The following is a 16633-nucleotide window of genomic DNA, read 5'->3' as shown; positions in this document are numbered from 1 at the left end:
ATTTTGTGCAGGACAGCCAGGAGCTGGATTTGCTGATCCTTGTGGGTCCCTTCCAATTCAGGAAATTCGAGGGTACTGAGCTCAGGTGGAGGTGCTGAGCTCTTCCAGCAGAGGGGGGCAGAACTCCACTGTATACTGTGGGAATTAAAACCAGGAAAAGCACTAGAGAGGGAAAAATCTGTCCTTGTCTTCATCCATCCCCACATGGTCCATTCCCACAGGACACAAGATCGGGGGTTGCTTCAGTGAGGGAGGTCTGAAAGAGCATGAAAAGAGAGGTCATGTGGAAAGGGATGAGGACTGATGGCCAAAACTGCACTGGAGGAACACGGACAGGATGGGGATGGGAGGTAGGAAAGGAAGGTGAGGCTGGAAAATGCCTGCCTGTGCCAGGTAAACTCATAAGGTTTCCAATTTTGTCCCCGAGTCTTCCAGGTTTGACTGTAATCATTAACATTTCCTTACTTTCTGACAATTCCAGATGAAAATCCCTAGAGAGTCATTGGACCTACAGTCATTAATTAATGGAAAAATGCCTTATTACTGCTCCTGGCTCTCAGAGTAGGGAGTCACCTGGAATAGATGCAGCCCAGTGATGGATTAACTGCCTCAAACTACTGAAATTCGCTTCAAAATCAGAGTGAGAACCATCCCTGTGTTTTCTGGGGCAAGACCCAAAATGTAGAAGTATTCACAGAGGAAACAGCCTCGGGTTGCACCAGGAGTGGTTTAGATATTAGGAAAAAATTCTTCACTGGAAGGGTGGTCAGGCATTGAAACACTCTGGAACCACCATACCTAGAAGTGCTCAAAGCCTCATGGATGTGGCACTTGGGGACAGGGATTGGTGGTGGATCTGACCATGTTGATAGTGGGTGATCTCAGAGGTCTTTTCCAGCTGTAATGATTCCATTATTCCATAAACAATGGAGAAAGCATGTGAGGCCAAGCACTTAGAGAACTGATAAAAAGATAGTCAATTCTTGGTAATTTTTACTTGATAATTTTTATTTTCTTCTTTCTTTATTGTGACTGGACTGATGGGCTCCTTAATTTGCTTATTCGGGACAGCTTAAAGAAGGAGGGAAGACGGAACTATTGAACATACAAATTATTTTATAGAATCATAGAATGATTTGGGTTGGAAGGGATCTTAAAGATTATCCAGTTCCACCCCCCTGCAATTAGGGGTGGAACTGGATAATCTTCCACTAGACCAGGTTGCTTTGTTTCTTTATTTTCCCTTGTTTTCAGACAATTGTTTCTTTTACGTCCTTTTTTTAATCAAAGCGATTGCCCCGTTCAGTGGCGTAAATCATATTTATTGACTTTCCAGGCAGGCCTTGTGTGAGTGCACAGCCCAACTGCTCCCCTGGATCTTTTTCCACGTAATTAAGGAAAGCTGTGAAATTTCCGTTATTGACACAACGGGCTCTAATGGCTTCACTTACCACATCCAAAATGCTCTGCTGAGCCCTGGGTGCTCCCATCATGGAGCAGGAAGTTGTCCCAGACCTGTTCCTGCAACACTCATTTGTACCAAGGATGAGCTGCAGGCAGGTTTTCTGTTTTTACAGCTGATTTTTAATCATTAGGAATTAAAAGGAGGGTCGCTGTGTACATCCAACTCGATTCTTGACACAGTTTGTGGTGATTTTTATGGAGGACGCAGCCATTTTCATTGCTTTTTAGGATATGTTTCAGGATTTCTAGGATCCTGTTAAATTAAAGTGAACTTGCAGTGTCAGTGTGGTTTTCAGCCATTTCCCCTTGGATGCTTATCAACTTTCAGCTCGTTAATTCATATGCTTGGAAGGGAGCTGGAGTGGGAATTTTACAAGGGCATGGAGTGATAGGACAAGGGGAATGGACTTAAGATGAAGGAATTTAGATTTATAGAGGGCATTGGGAAAAAATTCTTCCATGTGAGGGTGGGGAGGCCCTGGAATGGAATTCCCAGAGCAGCTGTGGCTGCCCCACCCCTGGAAGTGTCCAAGACCATTTGGACAGGGCTTGGAGCAACCTGGTCCAGTGGAAGGTGTCCCTGCCCATGGCAGAGCTGGAATGAGATGATCTTTCAGGTCACTTCCAAGCCAAACCATTTTCTGATCCTATGAAATTATATCCTGCAAAACCAGGGATTCCCAAGCTCGTTGAAAGTCTTTATGGTTCTGATACGGAGTTGATGAGTTTTTCCTTCCCTCCTACATGTACTCAGACAATACTACATTCAAAAAATTGAAATAATGTAGAAAATCAGGTCTTATGAATCTGACAGAACCACTTAGTGGCATAAAGTGTTTTTTATTTTTCTAAAGGAATCGAATCTTGACATCTTCAAAAAGAGCTTTTTGACTTCTTCTTTCTGAAAAACACCACTTAAAAACTGGCTTCAAAAAATACCAAAACAAAACAGAAGAAAGGTAAAAAACAAGGAAAAGGTTAGAAAGCTGAAAAAAGAACTTGAATTTACTGTTTTGGGACCCTGAGGCTTGCGCTGAGTTGGTGCAAGAAGAAATGTCTTTTTCCAGCTTCATTTTAATCAGCTGAAATATCAGGAGAGTTTCTCATCTGACCTGACTTTGGCATATTTTGCCCTTACCTGATTTGATTATTCAACTAAATAAACTCAGAAATTTCCCTTGTTGCAGGATTTCCACTCTCTGTGCTCTTCTGCTGTAGGAATTTCAGGGACTTAGAATATTCTGAGTGTCACTGGAATGGTGTGAAACCCTTCCTCTCCCAGAACATACTTGCCCAACAGGGTGAGGGGATAATCCCTCTTTGTGACCAGGATTACAAAACCTGTGTTACACATTTGGAAAATTACAAATCCAGTGGAGGGCTCAAATTCGCTGACAATTTTGACAGCAGGAAAAAAGCCAAATTTCAGGTTTTTACCTTAAGTAACAGCCTTAAAATCCATCCTAGGTTTGGGCAGTGATGTCAGGGCAGTACTTGAGGAAGTCTGTGCTGATCGAAGAATTCCAGAATGGTTTGAGTTGGAAGGAACCTCCAAGATCACCTCATTCCACCCCCTGCCATGAGTAGGGACACTTTCCACTATCCCAGGGTGTTCCAAGCCCTGTCCAACACGGCCTTGAACACTTCCAGGGATGGGGTAGCCACAGCTTTTCTGTGCCAGGGCCTCACCACCCTCCCAGGGAAGAATTCCTTTCCAACATCCCTTCTAAATTCAAGGGATTAAATTCCCTCTGGCAATTTAAAGCCATTCCCCTTGTCCTGTCCCTCCATCCCTTGTCCAAAGTCCCTTTCCAGCTCTCTTGGAGCCCCTTCAGGCCCTGGAAGGTCACAGTGAAGTGTCTTTGGTGGTGGTCTCAGCAGTTCTGGGTTAAAAGTTGGATTCAATCATCTTGGAGGTCTTTTCCTACCTAAATAATTCCAGGATTCTCCAGTCATGGAAAGACCATCAATTTCTTAGTGCAACCTGCATTCCCTGCAGTCCTAGAGTCACTGGGGACATTCCAGGTGGTGTTTCCTGGTTTTCTAGAGGAGGCAGAGGCTGGAGAGAGGGATTTACTAAATATCCAAGGGTGAAGGCAGGAAGGAAAAGTGACTGCAGACCCCTGTGTTCTGTGTAGCACCCCCACCAATGTCTTGTTTTCAGAGCTCACATCCCCCACATGCAGAGCATCCCCATTTCCTAGGGTGGAAAATGAGGGATATGGCTGAACTGCAAGTGCTGGAAGCAGAGGACAGGGATGCCTTTCCCAGAAAGCAGTTCCACCACTCCTCTGTGCTTCCCCTACTCAGTTTCCTCAGAAATCACCATTTTTTTCTCTTATGCTCAGTAAAGGTTCCTAAATCTCCTTGCAATCAAGTAAAGGAGACTCCAGATCATTATTTCCCAAGGATCTTTGTCCCTGAGAACTCCCCTACACAGAGAGTTCCAGAAAAACAAATCCAAACCAAACCAAGGCGTGGCTGTATCAGAAATTATTTGGAAGAATTTCAGACCTGTGTCTTCAATCTGTTTCAGAATTAAGGTGACCTGAATGCAGCGTGGTTCACTTCCCTTGGGCTTGATCAGAAAGGCGTGTCTGGGAATGAATTAAGCTTGGCTGAATTAATGCCACCTTTGATCCTCGTTAAGTTTGGACACCCAGGCGTTTAGGCCAGCCTAAGTTCTTCCACCTTAAAAGTCAGTGCTGAGGATGAGGAAAGGTTGGAAATCTGCACAGAAACTGCTGGAAGAACATCCAGGCTGAGATAATATTTTTTGCTAAAACTTGTCACCAGCAAATTCTGCTCTGTGGCACCATGGACACCTTCCTGGGAACCACAGAATGGTTGGATGGGGCTTGGGAAGACCTGGGATAGTGGAGATGTCCCTGACCATGGCAGGGTTTGGAATGGGCCTGAAGGCCCCTCCCAACCCAAATTAGTCCATGATTCTGTGATACTGAGAGAGCAGGTGTCTTGTCTTTCTCTTTCCCACTAATCCTTGAGTGCCTGTCCCGGACAAGACCTCTCAAATATTCCCAGATTTTGCTGAGCACCAGGATATTGCCTCCACCACATTCCAAATGAAATTGAAATTAAACCTCATTTCAGCACAGACTGATGCAGCTTTGCGCAATGACTGCACAACCTCAGCAACTGGAATGGCAAAGAAATGCCATGAAAATCCAGGAAATGTTGCTTCCTCTACACCTTTCCTACATGAGTTTGGAACAGCTGCTAAATTTTTTTTTTTTTTTTTTTTTTTTTTAATTTGTCACATAGAATCAAGCAAGATTATGCAAAACCTACATTTTTCTTCACAATCTTCACTGGATTTTTTATTTATTTTACCTTAAATCAGGTTAGATAAAGAGGCTGAGCCCTTTCAACATCCCTGATGTTGCCTTCTATATCAAGACACCAAGAGGATGAAAAACAGGATGAAATCAGCTGATTTCTCATGGAACCACCACAGGAAATCTGGGATGTTTGTCACCTGTGTCAGCAGAAATCACTGCCTGGCATCCCCTCTAGCAAAAGAGTGGAGCTGTGCTGGCCAAAATCTGCAGAGTGAAAGAGAAGAGATGGGAGATAGGAAAACAAACAGAGGGAAGTCTGCCTGCTGAGGTTATTTTGAATTCCTTTGACCCAGTGAATACAGGCAGAGATGCCTCTCCAGGAACCGGACATATTTAGTGCCTTTTTTCCAAAATCAGTGTCCCATGGATGTCACAAACCTGGACATCAGCTCTGTTTGCCACTCATTGGACCCAAACTTTCCCATGCGTTTAGGGTACAGAAGAAAAATCAAATTTTCTAACCCTTTTGACACTGATGTGGCTTTAGGCATCCACTTTTTTTCTGCTTTTATGAAGGATTCTCCCCACAGCTCACGAAGTCCTTGCTTAATGGGGATTTCCTTGTAATTCTGACTATGAGGAGAAATCAAGGAATTTTGTTTCCCCTCCCTGCTCAGCCATTTGTCTGCAGCTTTACTTTTGCTGAAATCTGGGTGTGATCACAGAGTCCAAACCTGCCAATCCAGCACCTTTGCCATGGCATGAGAAAAGCTTGGGGGCAAAAAATATAAATAGAAATAACAAATAATTTTCAAAATAAATAAAATAAGGAAGGCCTGAAATGCTCAGACTCTGCCATGAAGGACTTTAATGAACATTCAGAGCTTGTTCCTGTGCTGCTGAGGCTTTACCTCAGAAAGTACAAGGTGTCAGTCAGGATTTTCTCTGCTGGAAGCAGGAACCCAAATCTCTATGGAAACCAGAAGGAGGTGACGGTGCTTATGGAAAGGTTTTCTGCATAGATTCCCATCCTCACAGTTTATATTTGCTGGATATTTTATTGCTACTGTAGTTCTGGAAAAGATAAAAAATGTTTTGTCTTCCTTGGACTGCAGATTCTGACATTGTTCCCTCTCCTTCCTTCTCCCTCCACCAGCCTCAGTCAATGAATCTTTTGGTTTAACTTAGTGCCACATTAGAAGAGATTAAATTACTGATGTAGGTAAAAAATGAATCCAGTCCAATGAATCCCTTCCACAGGGGATGTCAGGATCTAATGGGGATTTGTAGGATGGATTTGAACAGGGAGGTGCAAGCAGAGGGGATATTTTGGGAATGGAAAGGGGCCCCACTGCAGCACAACTGTCTGTGGGAGAACATGAAAAAGGAGTTTTTCAATTCAAAAAGTATCAGATCCTGACTTCATTCAGCCCTGACTTCTGGAAACAAAGCCCCAAATTTTCCTGTTAGGCAGCTGATCTCAGAAACCTCCAGCATCTCATCCTGAGCATCCCAGAAGAGCATCCTGCTCACAGTTCCTTTCCTTGCCAGAAGCCAAGCCAGGAAACAAAGCCCTTGGAGCTGCTCTGTGAGTGGGTGGTTTCCCTTTCTCTTTTGTTACTCAGTTTCCAGCTCTTGAGCGAGACAAAACCCAGAAATTGTTGAGTTATTCAACATCTGAGGAGCTGAAGGGGTGAATTCTCCACTGGAGAAAAGTTCAGGAGTTGTTCTGTGCCTGCCATGGAGGAGCCTGGGGTTTGAAATGGAGCTTGGCTGGGCACAGGGTTGAAAGATTAGAGACAGATCTTCAAATTAAAAAGCTCCCACGCAGCGAATATGTGGAGGGCAGAACTGGGGGATGCCAAGAGGGGACAGAATGATGGGTCAAGGGACAGACTTCACAATCTGGGTGGATATAAAAAGCACTGCGACGACCACAAAGTGACAGTGGAGGTGACAAACCACGAGGACCTTGGCCCTGCTCCTCGTAGAGTCATTAAATCCCTGCCAAAAACCAACTGCAAACCAATGGGAGCTGCCACACCTGGGGCAAGAGTTTAATAAATGTCCCTGCAGGAGACACTGGGAGTGGTGTCAGCTCTGAATCCTGAAATACCATTCACTACCTCTCCCCTGCTGTGAAGTTGTCCCTGTAGCTCATCCCATGACTGGGAAGGGAAAGTGCCACCCACCCATTTGCTGTGATACTGCCTGAAAGTGCCAGAGGTTTTCATGGAATCACAGAGCTGGAAGGGACCTTGGAGACCATCTTGCTCCAACCTTTCTGCCATGGGGCATCTTCTACTAGGCCAGGCTGCTCAAAACCACATCCAGCCTGTCCTTGGACACTTCCAGGGATCCAGGGGCAGCCACAGTTTCTCTGGGAAAACCTGTGCCAGGGCCTCACCACCCTCACAGGGAAGAATTCCTTCCCAATATCCCATCTAACCCTGCCCTTTTGTAGTGGGAAGCCATTCCCTGTGTCCTGTCCCTCCATCCCTTGTCCCAAATCCCTTTCCAGCTCTTTTGGAGCCCCTTCAGGCACTGGAAGGGGCTCTGAGGTCTTTCTGTATCCTTCTCTTCTCCAGACTGGACATTCCCATCTCTCCCAGCCTGGCTCCAGAGCAGAGGGGCTCCAGCTCTCTGAACATCTCCGTGGCCTCCTCTGGACTTGCTCCAACAGATTTTGTTCTGGCATATTCAATGGCATTGCAGAGGAAATTCCAGAAAACTCCATTTCCCTTGGGGGAATTATACTGTCCCTTTGCTTCCTAGGAACATTATTTATGGCACACTGCAACACACAGACCATGTCCTAAACTATTTTTAAAACTCTTTAAGTGGTGGAGACCTGACATTTTCTCACTTTAGCTCATTTTTTACCAATTGGCTGGAGAGAGCATGACAGTCCCATTCTGCTTGCAGAAGCCTTTTCTATGCTGGAAGAGTCAGAATATGGGAAATTAGGTGATAAAAAAATGGTGTAGAGTTTCTCCACATTCCTTTCTGTGATGGGCATTCTCAGATACAGGAGATTAATTTTGTCTCCTTCCCTGTTCACTGATTAGATTGTCCATGGGACCATGTTCTAAACATGATTCAACGTGTTTTCTTCATGTTGATGTTATTAATATACCAAAAATACTTTCTGCACCAGGAGTTTCTTCTTGCACACCCCTTTTTTTTTTTCCCTAACATGTCCTCCCACTCATCAGTCTTATTTCTCACCCAGTAACTCCCTGTTTTAAACTTTATAAATGTCTCAACTCCACTTGGACCTGTCCTGTGTCTCCTAAGTTGGTGCTTGCCCAGACAGAGCAGCTGCCACAGGCTTGCATTTTGCTGATGGAATATCTGACATCACCATCCATGATTTTGGAGGTTATTTGTCCATACCCTATAGTTAAATCTCTCTGTTGTCATAACTTACACCCTTTTGGGACCTCAGAAATTGAGCTTTTCCCTTTTGAAATCTGAATTTCACAGAGACAATTCCATCACTGCAAGGACCACCCCTGAAGACAATTCCCCAGCTCCCACCTGCATCTGTTTCTTGAGAATATTCCTCTGTCCATGCCTTTGCTGTGACTCTCTTCTGAGCACCACAGCTGAGGTTTTTTTAAGTGATACATTTTTTAATGGCAACACAGAGCGATTTCTGGTGGGGGGGGGGAGCTCAGATCTGCACTTAGGGAATTCTCTGTACCCTGGGATGTGTGAAAAAATGCAGGAGCCAAGTTGTGCCTCAGGCAGGACACTGCTGAGAGTGCAAGGGACATGAATGGCTTCGGGAGATAATTGAGATCCCAGCGCTTCCATGGCTGCTGTTGCTACGGAGACGCTTCCTTGGCATCTGCATAACGAGCACTCCCCTACCATTAACTCCGGGAGAAAGGCTCCCAGGTACCGAGAGATGAGGAGACAGAAAGACAGAGCCGGAATTTTAAGAGGGAAAACACCTTCGGAGGCTTCAGCAACCAAAGAAATTCAGGGCTCTTCACACATGCGTGGGATTGAGGAGGGGTTTCCACACCAGTGCTGTTCTCTGTGGTGGAGCCTCTGAGCCAAATGCAGAGTGAGGATGGTGAAGAGAGATCTGAACCACGTTTTTTTTTTTTTTTTTTTTCCTCTGCATGCAGCAAATATATAGGTCAGGAGATGAGATTCTCTGCATTTGGGTGGAGTTTGGCTTTTGTACTCTTCCCAGCAAGAATTCTCTGCTGTGAGTTACTTGGGGGGGCTAAGAAAGAGGAAGCATAAAATTGTCAAAGAGTTTGGAGTGGAAGAGACCTTAAAGATCATTCACCTCCCCCTTAAAGATCCTTCACCTCCCCTGCAAAGAGACACTTTCCACCAGACCAGGCTGCCCAGAGGTCCATCCAACTTGGCATTGGTAGGAAAGGTTTCCACAAATTTATCCAGAACATCACACACATCAAGAGGAAGATCCACACTATGTGAAACAGGCTTTGAATCCAGGCCCTGTCCCTTCATCCCTCCAAAGAAGAGGGAATTCCACATGTGCCAAAAGTGTGGGACTGGCTCAGGACTTCAGGAGATGTAGGACAGGAATGGCTGGGGCAGCTGGAGGAGATGGAGCAACAGAGAATTTAGAAATTCAGATTTGGAATTGGCCCTCAAGAGGTTTTCAGACCTTGGAGAACCCATTTCTGTCAGATGTTTCCAAGAGGGTCCCAGCCCTGGTGTCCTTTGGGTTGTTTTTTCCTGCTGTCCTGCCTGGCCTTTGGGCCAGCTCCAGAATCTTCTAGAAAAGCAGCTATCATGATTAACAGTCCGTTCTGTAGATTTTTTCCACTTATCTGGAGTGACATGCTGAACATTTAAAAATGCCTCTAATAAGTGAGCCCAAAGCTGCCCTTGGAAGAGAGAATTTTGAACTCCCTGATATCTGTGTTTATCTTTTCCTTGGTTTGGGATTTTTCAAAGGAAAACAAGGCATTTTCTTCAGCTCCAGTCGGCCTTAGCTCCCAATTTAATCAGACATCCACTCCTTCACCTCTAATTATCTGCAATAGTGGCTTAATTTGCATTGTGCCCTTTTCCTGAATTGACACAGTAAAAGCATTTTCTCATTATTTCCCTGACTTTATTCCCTATCATTAATGCCGCCAGGATGACTCAGTTCTAGACAAGGATTTTTGTCTGAGAACCTCAAGGTTTCCTGTCAGTCCCCGAACCTTTCAGCTGCTTGTTTAGCATGATTAAAGATGCTGCTTTGCTGACCTGTTAATCACAGACTTTTCCCAGTGCTGGACTGCTGGGATGCTTTTCAAACTGGGAAAATGATGCTGAGAAGTCTCTGGCTGGTTATTAGCTGCCCACAGTGATGCTGACAGAGCTGTTTGTGTTCCAGCCACAGGAGCCCAGGCTGGCACTGCCCACCCTCCCACCCTCCACCTGCTCTTCTCCAGGACACAAAATCATGAAATGGTTTGGGTTGAGAGGGACCCTCAAGATTCTCTCATTCCATGCCCTGCCAAGGCTTCCACTACCCCAGGTTTCTCCAAGCCCCATCCAACCTGACCTTGGATACTTCCAGGGATGGAGCAGGCACAGCTTCTCTGGACAGCATGTGCCAGGACCTGATCACCCTCCCAGGGAGGAATTGCTTCCCAATATCCCATCTATCCCTGCCCTCTGGCAATGGGAAGCCATTCCCTGTGCCCTTTCCCACCATCCCTTGTCCGAAGTCCCTTTCCAGCTCTCCTGGAGCCATTTCAGGCACTGGAAGGGGCTCTGAGGTCTCCCTGGAGCCTTCTCCAGGTGAACATTTCCAACTCTCCAGCTCCATAGGAGAGCGGATATTTTCCTTACCACATAACCCCAGCCCAGGTGTGGCTGCACCATAACAAACATTATTATTTCTGGCAGGGATTAAGAATTCTCTGGGATAATCTAAAACTCTTTCCTGCATCCCTTTAAAACAAACCAGCTCAACTCTCCTGCTTGGAGTTTTACAGACTCCTAATAAAACCTTCCTGAATATCATCCCAGGCTGCAGCTTCCTGTTCTGTCTCCGAGGTTTTCTTTGCTGCAGGGGCTTTTATCTTGTCTGCTCCTTTGAAACTCCCCGTCTGCTGCCTGTTCCCAGCTCACTCTCAGCCTCACATATGTGAAGCTTGAAGACTTCCCCTCACAGCTCCTGCCTGTTTACTGCAGTATTTAAAAGAAATAATAAAAATTAAAAAAAAAAACAAAAAACAAAAAACAAGCCAGGCAAAAATTATGACTAATGACCTCATGGAAAGACAGATTAGCCATCCATAATCTGTATCAGCGCCATGGCTGAGCCCTCCCAGTTTTCTTTTTTCTTTCTTTTGCGTGTTGCCTTTTTCTTCTTTTCTTTCTTAGATGGCTCCAGAGGTCCATCATTATTTTCTGAACTCTCCCTTCTCCTGGGACAGATGGAGCTTATCAAAATGATAAAGGGGAAAAGAGGCAGCATTAGTTCAGCTCTGCTAATGGAAAAGCATATTGGATGTAATTGGGAATGGGAATGTGGAACAGGGGCAGCAGGAGAGGGAAGGGGTAAAGATACTAGAATTCTCCTTCAGGGGGAAAACCAGACCTTGCCATAGTCATAAAAATTCTACATATGTGTCGCCATATTCATATTTTATGAAAAATCCTTTGCTAGGATTTTTCTCCTATTCTATCTGAGAAGCCTCAGAAAAAAAATGTAAACAATTAACTATCTGATGGCTGTGGAATGTGGTCTGGACATTGTTTACCAACAGGTGCACCTTTGATCGGTTCATGTGAGTTGTTTCTACCCAATAACCAATCAAAGATGCAGCTGCGTTGGACTTGGAGAGTCACGAGCTTTTGTTATCATTCCATTCCTGTCCTTTCTAGCCTTCTGATGGATCCTTTTCTCTCTATTCTTTTTAGTATAGTGTTAGCATATGATTTTAATATAATATAATGTAATATAATATAATATCATAATATAATAAAACAGCCTTCTGAAACATGGAGTCAAGATTCTCGTCTCTTCACTTGTCCTGGGACCCTCAAACTCAACTCTAAATATGATCTTTGTCCCCTCAGAGCCGCTCACTGAAAAGGACAAAGTGAAAACTAGGCAGGGAGAGCCCCATGGACGGCATCAAGTTGAACATTCCCCAGCAAAAAGCCTCAGAGCAGCAACAACAGCCGATAATTGATGTCATCTGACAGCCTTGGCCACCACCAGGCCGAGATCCAGACCCAGCATCTCTGTTTTGTCTCCCAGCTCTGCCTTCTCCTCGGGTGGGCAGCAGAAAGAGCAGCCTGGGAGCAGATGGAGCTCCAGAGGGAACAGGGACAAGGACACATATGGACCACTGCAGGAAGAGCTGAGGGAACAGCCTGAAAGGCTTCCCTCAGGAATCCCTTTGCTCCCTGGGTCTCCATTTCCTCCCCTGGCCTGGTCTGCACAGGTTCTGTAGGGTGAAGAGGCTCCTTTCATTGCTCAACCCCTGATCCTGCAGAGCCTCAATTCCGTTCTGGGACATGGGATGGTCCTGGAACATCAAGAGCAGCTGATCCTGTCCAGAAGTGGGAGGAACTTTCCAATATCCCATCATGCTCTCTGACACTTTAAAGCCATTCCCCCTGGTCCTGTCCTTCCATCCCTTGTCTAAAGTCCTTCTCCATCTCTCTTGGAGCCCCTTTAGGCACTGGAAGGGTCTCCCAGTTCTCCCTGGAGCTTTCTCTTCTCCAGGCTGAACATCCCCAACTTTCTCAAGCTTTTCTCACAGGAGAGGAGCTCCAGGCCTCAAATAATTTTCATGGTCCTCCTCTGGGACTGCTCCAGTGTTGGCGGCCCATGAGCTGACAAAAACCAGAGCTCAGTCTGCAACAGAGCACAGGTTTAGATGGGAAATTGGGAAGAATTCTTCCCTGTGAGGGAGAGCCTGGAATGAAATTCCCAGCTTTGGCTACTCCATCCCTGGAAGTGTCCAAGGCCAGGTTGGATGGGGCTTGGAGCAACCTGGGATAGTGGAAGGTGTCCCTGCCCATGGCAGGGGTGGGACTGGATGATCTTTGAGGTCCCTTCTAACGCAAACAATTCCATGTTTCCATTTGGTTTTAAGGTGATTTTAATAGAGAAGACAAGAAAGTTGGGAAGAATCTCTTCATATTGTTTCCTTTTCTTATTCATCTCCTCTGGATAAAAAAAAAATTGCAGCAAAAATGTACCTGGTTCTGCCTGCAGATCTGGATTAAATCAGGATGCAGTTTATAGATAATAAAGCCTTGCTCAGCAGCCAGGTCCAGCATGGTTAAAATGACATCAAAGGGATCCTGTTTTGCAAATGGAATTTTGATCTCAAACTGGAAAAAGAAGGCCATGGGAGCTCTGAAATCAAGCAGCAAGCAGAAGGCGCAAATTCATACTGTTATAATCCAGAATATTATTTTTGGCTAAGTCCTAAATGAAAATTTAGTATTGCTGGTGCTTTCCGAGTGTTAATCTGAGTTTTATGCAATTTTTTATATTTACTCTCTGCCTCCCTCTTTCAGGAAAGTCATCCACAAAGCAGAATGAAAAGGCACTTAACCTTGAATCTGAATGTTTTGAAGACAGTTGATATTCCCACTTATTTTGATTTTTGCAAATTGCACAAAAAAAAAAAAATCTGCTTAAGGGTAAGGTTTATATTCAAAGAGAGAAAAGAGTGGGAATCTGGCCCTGGAGTTTTCCACTGCATATTTTTTATTGAGGAAGAACAGTCAACGTGTAAATGCATTAATGAGATAAATAAGGACAGGAATTGTACAGGCTGTTCCAGGCAGGAGAGAGGCATTCTCGAGGAGACAAAAATATATTTTGTGCTAATAATTTGTGTGTCAGTATCCAGCACAGAGTTCCAGCTGGAATCTTGTACATAGGGAGGGATAGGGATTACTTGGAGAAGAAAAGTTAGTAAAAAAAAAAAAAAAAAAAAAGAAAAATTAATAGTGGCAATAACAATAATTTATTATAGCCACCTTAAATTTGTCATATGTCAGAAGAAAAAAATAATTAAACAATATTCACTCTGTTTCCAACCTGAATTTATAGCTTTTTCCTCCCTAAAAAATGGTTTGATTGTTTTTCTCTGCCATGTCAACTCCATCATTTTTGGCCATTTTAAACCACTGAATTTTCCAGAAATCCAGCTCTAAAACTGGATTTGATTTTAGATTTGGTGATTTGGTCATTGTCACTAGCACTTCACATATTATTTTTCACTCCAAAGTGAAGAATGAGCATGAGCTCAGCTGGCAGTTACACAAAAGGGCTCCTGAACTGTGGTTTTCCCAGAAAAATGTTCTGTGCTGTTTCCAGAGAATCAGTTGTTACCACCTTCCTGACTGGTAAATCCAGGACAACCCAATATCCTGAGTATTTTAAATGGCATTTGACACCTGAATCAGCTGCTGTTCTCCACTGACTTTAAAAGAATATTTACGAAAATAAACAGCCAAAGCTCACCTGAACCCTGTAATTCAATAAAGGTAAATTCCTACCCTGTAGGGCTGAATCAGGGTGTTTGCATAACCTGAAAAATCCCACACAAAAAACCAACAACGCCAAAAAAAAAAAAGAAAAAAAAAAGAAAAAAAAAAACAAAGCACAGAAAAATAGAAGAAAAGGTGGTTTTGACTTTCATTTTAGAAACAAAGAGTGGATTTGTTTCATCTCCTCTAACAGGGGTCTTGCTGAAGTGCAGGGTCAGTTTGAAGAGATCCATCCAAAAGACTTTTACAGATCATGGGCTCTATATATGAACTGGTTTTATCCAGCTGCAGGACAGTGAAAAGCTGGAAAAGACTTTCCAACTTCATAACAGCGTCTCCTGCAAATTGTGGCCTGACCTACTTCACAGGACAGCTTATTAAATTCTCCCAGCAGTTCCTGTATTTGCCCAACAGCCAGAGCTTCTGCAATAAGTCTCTTTTGAAATACTCCCAGCCTTTTCAGAAAGATCCAGCTGATAGAAGAGGGAATCTATTCCCATGGTTATTTATCCTAATAACCCATGTTTGTACTGTATTTTTAGTTTGATAATATTTATGCTTGGCTTCCAGGCCCTGGATTTGGATCTGAATTCATGCAACAAATGAAAAATCACCCAAACTATTGAGCTGTTCTAGATCCTTCTGTTCCTTGTGGATTTTATTCAACTTATAGGTTCACAGAATCACTTAGGTTGGAAAAGACCTCTAGGATCATTGAGTCCATCCACTAATCCATGTGCCCATGTGCCACATCTCCAGTCTTCTAAATCTCTCTGGGGGTGGTGACTCCACACTTCCCCGGGCAGTGTCTTGGTTTGAAAAGACAGGTGTCCGCTAAGGAAGGCAGGAGCCTCCCTTGAAATGGAAAATGTAAACCTTCTCCCTCTAAATTATTATTATTTTGAAATTGAGAGGCTCTCAGGCAAAGATATAGGAATAGGAATAACAGTCCTTTACTAAGAAAATTAAAAATACAAGTGCACTGATAAAAACAAAACAACAATAAGAGAGTCAGAACAGGACCTGACCCGCTGTGGGTCAGGGTGGTGGCACAGTCCCATTCCATGGTGGCTCAGCCCTCCTGCAGTGCCAGCTGTGGTTCTGCTGGAGCAGGGATCCTGGACAAGGGGGGAGTTTTCCTCTGAAGCTCCACGGGTACTGGAGATGGGCCTGCTCTTCCTCTGGGAATGCAGGGCAGAAGAAAGCTGCTCCTCTAGGAATCCAGTGGGAAAAGGCTGCTGTGGTGTTCCAAAACTCTTATTTTATCCAGGTAGGAATCTTTGGCTCCTCCCTCTGGGTGGAGCATCTCCCAATGGGATGATGGAATTTTATCAGCCATGCAGCGACGCTCACTGGCCATGAACAGCAGAGATCTCCTAGAGGGAGGACTGGCTGTAGGAGAGATAAACTGCCCAATTAATGGAAGATAACTGCCCCACCTCTAACAGATGGCAAATAGAATACCCCCAAACCATATTTTACAACCCAGGGCAGGCAGCCTGTTCCAGTGTTTGACAAACCTCTTGATGAAGAAATTTTTCCTAACATCGAACCTAAATCTCCCCAGCATAACTTGAGGCCATTTCCTCCTATTCAGTCTAGCATGAAATGATAGATAATTGTCCCATGTCCCAGCACCACCTTGGAGTGGAAAGGGACCTTCCTTATATCCAATCTAAAATTATTCCCTGTCAATTTGAAGCCATTCCTCCTTGTCACTCCAGCCTCCTGTAAATAAATCTCTCCATCTTCCTTATAGGCTCTGTTCATATACTGGAAAGCCACAATTAGGTCACCCCAAAAACCTTCTCTTCTCCAGGCTGCACAATCCCAATTCTCTCATTTTTTTCCTCACAGCAGAGCTGGTCCATCCCTCTGGTCAATTTGGCAGCAGTTTGTACCTCCAGTTTCTAATGGGATAATGCAGGTGGGATGCCACTCCTGAGCTGGATCCCTCCGTCTCTAAATCGGATGTGAGGAGTCTCTCCTGGATGCTCCACAGCCCAAGCCCTGCAGAGCCTGACACCACCCAAACTTTGGTTTTTAATTGCTTTGTGTTATCTCTGTGAGCCCGGCTGTGCTCAGCTGAATCCCGGCTCTTCCCCAAAGCTGCTCCCCTTTGTACCAGCCCTGCCAGCTCCCATTAACACCTTACCAAAGGTAATCCAGGCAGGCAGAGCCATCCCAGTGCAGCTCAACATGGATCATTTCCATGGAACAGCAGGATTCATTAGGAATGAGCACTGGAGAAATCTGCAGCGGGTGGACGACAGAGGAGTAAATGGGGAGAGACTTCAGAGCACACCTCATGCATCTCTAATGGGTTTGCTTGCCAAAAGGAATGACAGCTCTGATGGAAT

The sequence above is a fragment of the Onychostruthus taczanowskii genome, unplaced genomic scaffold, assembly GCF_017590055.1.
Source record: "Onychostruthus taczanowskii isolate IOZ18803 unplaced genomic scaffold, ASM1759005v1 scaffold213, whole genome shotgun sequence".
NCBI lineage: Eukaryota > Metazoa > Chordata > Aves > Passeriformes > Passeridae > Onychostruthus > Onychostruthus taczanowskii.
Note: the sequence above shows the minus strand (reverse complement) of the source record.